The 4,829-nt window shown below is 45.4% G+C and overlaps 1 non-coding gene across 1 annotated transcript; it reads left to right on the forward strand.

Annotated features, from left to right (window-relative positions):
* The first annotated feature begins 2,865 nt into the window (after nucleotides 1-2,865).
* Trnap-agg (transfer RNA proline (anticodon AGG)) lies at nucleotides 2,866-2,937 on the forward strand. The gene has a single exon. It is a non-coding gene; the product is annotated as a tRNA-Pro (tRNA).
* Nucleotides 2,938-4,829: the final 1,892 nt, after the last annotated feature.

Here is a 4,829-nt window from a genome sequence, read left to right on the forward strand (position 1 = left end):
CACTAATGGTATAGGTTCGGCTGGTAGTGTAAACACTTAAGTCGAACTGCAGTATATGCGACATAAATTGATTCATTTTAAAAACCTGTTCGAAGTTCATATTTAAATAGCAAAAAAAAAAAAAAATCACAGGGTCCCTTATGCATTCGCCGAAGACGACTGGAAGGCGAAATCCATCAGGTGTGGCTATTTTTACCTTGCACTTTACATCAAGCAAACGCCGCTTTCTTTTTTTTTTTTTTTTCTCGGGCGAACACCGCAAAGATGAACTGGACGTGCAGCTCGCGCGCGGGTGGTCATGTGACTTTTTCTACCACACGCCGGCTTTGAAACAAATGAAGCAATCTGTCACTACAAACACCTAATCCTTGAAGGCGTTTCCCTTCGTGCGTTCCTTTTCTCTCCTCTTCGTTCACTGTGTTTACAAGAATAAAAGTTACCTTTCCACGAGTCGCATCGTTTTGTCTTCGTCACGACCGCAGGGCAGTGTACTGAGGGGAGTTAGGAAGCGCTTAGAGACCAGGCAATATAGTTTCTTTTACAAACGTCGCGGCACTTCATTTTCCCTGTCGGCATTATGTTACACCACGTGCGCATGCAAACATTACGGAGCAGTGCCTCCACACAATAGTCCGTATTGCGTTAGTGGAAGGTGACCTCGATCAACCCGGTCCTGGAGTACCAGCTCTCAACTAAAGCCTATGCGGTAGACTAGAAGGAATACCGGAACGTCCGATGTCTTTTCAGAGCATAAAAATAGTTCCTTCTCTGTCTTGGTGCTGTCTCTGTCTTTCTGCACTCGGTTTGTATTACGAGATCAGCGAAACGGTGTCCAATAGTTCTGGAACTTCCTAAGCGATACTAAGAAGAAGGCATCACAAATCTTAGCCATCACCATATAAAATGAATGAAATAGAGAGGGAAGAGTGAAAACAATTATTAAAGAACAAGCGCGGGGAATGGCCTGGGTGTATTTCCTGGCTTCTACTCGGCAAGGTGTGTGGCCACGGGCTAGTTGGTATTCTATGGCTACGTAAACAGTATGGAAGAGACGCAAAGACAACGGACCGACGAGGACTAGCGCTGACTTCCAACTAATATTTATTAACACGATACACGAAAAAAACAAACCAGCGCACGTGATCACAGCTCCTTCGCCTGTGCTTGAAGACGGGAAGTGAGCAGGAACCAAGACAACAGCAAAAGCTGCAAAAAGAAAAGGAAAATAACAACAAAAGCTTTTGTCTAGGTTACATGTGTAGAAGAATTCAGGTAATGTATTTCTCTCGCAGTTAAAACAATGGAAGGTTTACTGATGCAATTGCCTTTACCGATAGTCTACTCTATAGGCGTGCACAGGGTTCCCCATCAGGGGGGGGGGGGAAGGTTCATCGCAACGCCCCCCCCCCCACCCTACTAAGTCAATGTATGGGGCAGATTTTGCCCCCCCCCCCCCTCTTAGGTGACTAGAAGGGTCAATGTACGGGGCAGATTTCGCGCCCCCCTCTTATGTGATTAGGGGGGGGGGCGCCCCCTGCCCCCCCCCCCCCCTGTGCGCACGCCTATGGTCTACTCAGCATCGGGGAAAAGGGAGAGGATACGAAAAGGAGCTACGAAGTCTAGGACTTAAAGATTGGGTCAGGTCTGTCGGTGCTTTCATAATAGAGAATAGAGGAGCCATCCATACATGGTTTTTCCAGCTAAGCGGCCCTGGCTTGTTCGCGCTCGAATTTCTCAGTGTTATTACAGTGCATGGCTGTCAATATGCGCACGAAAACTTTGGCTATAACATGGGTAGACATTTGGCTCTTGTCCGCGAAGCACAGTAACATGTTAAGCCATAAGCGCTAGAAAAGAACGGTGACGTAAAGAGGACACAACAGGAGCGACAGTTTTCAGCAAAATGCAGATAGGCCTCTTGGCGGCCTGGGCTATAGTATAATGCCGCGTGTACTGTAATGCTATAATAGCAGCAAATGCAAAAGAGACCACGTCTCTGCGCATGACAGTTTGTTACGGCGTGTGGGTGTCATCACTGTAAAAATGTGTGTGTCGGTTGGAAATAAACGATTTGTTGAAAGTTGGCGCTCGTGCTGTATTCGTCCTTGATTTTTTCTAGAACTTAACACTTGTTACGTAAGCTATGGCAGCGTGCTTTGTTTCACTTGTTTCACTGTTTAATTTACAGACGGCACCTGCTACTTTGTTGGTGCTCACAACTTGACTGCGCTTGGCATAGTGCTCTGTACGGTACAGCGGTGCACACATTGCGAGAAGACAGCATTTTCAAATCAACCGCTTCGCCCCGCTTTCTCTGCACTTTCTTCAGATGTCGATAGGCGACAGCACTAGGCAAAGGGTTGTCAGTTTTTTTTTTTTTTACTTGAAAATACAAACAAGCATATTTTTATTGGTTTATTTTCTGTAAATTAGGCAGGTAACCAGTAGAACGTATTAATTTGGACCATCCAGGCCATGGCAGTGTCATATTGCAGTGAAATTCAAGCAAAAACAAAGCAAAGGTAAGTGAGAAAGTAAAAACGACAGCTTTAAAATATAAAAATGCTAGTCACTGTAAATTGCCTTCTCGAAACCGGTCGTTCTTCGTAAAGGAGTAGTCATAAGAAAAAAAATGAATCAGTGGACTGAACATGACATATGAGCAGCGTGGCATGTGATGCAAGCGACGCCGATACAAAGCTCTCGAAGCGCTGCTATCCGTCCAAGAACCGTGATGCCAGATAGACTCCTTTAATAAAGGCATTAAGATATTGTAATGGACTCAATTAATAATATTAATATTGCAAAAGCAACCCTAACGAAACAAACCGACTAGTTCCATCATAATTGACAGCCGATCACCGCGGCTCGTTGGTCTAGGGGTGTGATTCTCGCTTAGGGTGCGAGAGGTCCCGGGTTCAAATCCCGGACGAGCCCATGTTTTTTTTCTTTTTTTTTTCTTCCCCACTTTCAGTGCACACTGCACAGTATGCAAGGGCTGGCTTCTGGCCTTGTTGGTACTACACATCTGAAGTGTTTAGCGCAGATTCATCAAGACGGTAAAGGGGTATTCAGACGGAGGAGAAATGCTCGGGGGGTAAAGGCGGAGCCTAGTGACGTCAACTCGCGAGGAGAAGTCGCCACAAATGCCCCCCACTCACACGGACGGGGCGAACGGAGGGGGAGACCAGTGTTACCAGACTACTCCTGTGGCTTGTACCGCCCGTTTCACCAGCTGCCGACGACGATGACCCCAGCTACAGATGACCCCAACTGCAGACTGGACACCCACTGCCGCTCTCTGCAGGAGCAAGTGCAACAATGTGGCCAAACAAGAGCCAGAAATTCCTCCACATCCCCCACCGCCGGGGGATTGTTTGTCCTTTCGGGGAAAACGTCCCCGTCTCCTCCGAGGAGGCGCGGGGGGGTCACGCCCACTCGCTAATCCGTGACGTCGTGGTCACGTGATCCGCAACCCCCCCCGTCTCCCCCGAGCATTCCTCCCCCGTCTGAATACCCCTTACAAGACGAAGGGATAACACGTACACAGGCGCTAACTTTCAAAATAAGAAGTAATAATAAATCAATAAAAAAAATAGCTGAAAGTTATCACCTGTGTACGTGTTATCTCGTAGTCTTGTCCTGTCTTGATAAACCTCCGCTGCAAATAGTTGCCTTGAATGATTATATCTGTGTTGCAGCATAATATGTAATCCCTGACATTTTTGCAGTGCACAGCAGACCAAATGAGCAACACTGCAAACCAGCTTACACACACACACACACACACACACACACACACACACACACACACACACACACACACACGCACACACACACGTTCATTATTTATTATCAAATTTTATTTAGACAGCAGCTTGAAATGGGCTGGACAAAATGCATTTAATACAGATACCATTTGATATTTAAGCTAGTAAGCTTTCCACTAGGACTCCACAGTCTGATACAGAATATTGTGAAACAATTTTCGTGCATGGCTCCAACAGTCTTGCTGCTGTGTGTGCTTTCTGAAAAATTGTTTTCAATCAATGTCAACAAGTACTTCTTCGGAATTGAAGTTATTTTATTTCCTCAATGGGCCAATTACTCGTCCACAACTTCTGTGGATGACCTTTTGATGTGAAACAATATTTGCCTGATATGACAACAGACATAGACAAAATAGAACCAACTACAGGACGATAATAAACAACAGACAAAAACAGTTCCTCTGAGAATTGCTGGCACAAAATTTTTGTCTTTAAAGATGTCCTGAACTGCTTTTCCAAGTAATCATCAAATGACCTCAATTATTATCGGAGTTTACTGCCTCACGAATCGATTGCTGTGGAAATTTCTTGAATACGTCAAGAACGAGCGATGTTACAGGGATTTGTCGCGCGCTGTAAGTGTTTTCTCTCTTCTCTAGTCCCGATGAGTGCGGTGGAAGCTCAGTAGGAAGGGGTGGTGCGGGGGATAGATCTACGTCAGCGCGCATCATAACCTTGAGCACCCGTGATGAAATGCGGTCGCTTTCTCCCGTTGTTCTAATGTTAGCAGATTAGGGTCATTCCACGCAAACGTCCCAGCCATTTCGGCGACGATCTCAAATGCACTCGAAAAAAAAAAATCGTACTGATTTATTGCATTGAAAACAGTGAACTGCTAGAATATTTCAAAGAGAAAAAATATTTTGGTCACATGGGAGCATTATGAAGTTCGCAGAATGTCGTCCGAGTGATGTTTATCAGAAAATTTATTCTTAGAGTACCGTTTCTTGTCTCAATGCCAAATTTTGCCTAGATATTATGCAAAGGCGTTTGTCTAAG

Source organism: Rhipicephalus sanguineus, chromosome 2 (genome assembly GCF_013339695.2).
Source record: "Rhipicephalus sanguineus isolate Rsan-2018 chromosome 2, BIME_Rsan_1.4, whole genome shotgun sequence".
NCBI classification, from domain to species: Eukaryota; Metazoa; Arthropoda; class Arachnida; order Ixodida; family Ixodidae; genus Rhipicephalus; species Rhipicephalus sanguineus.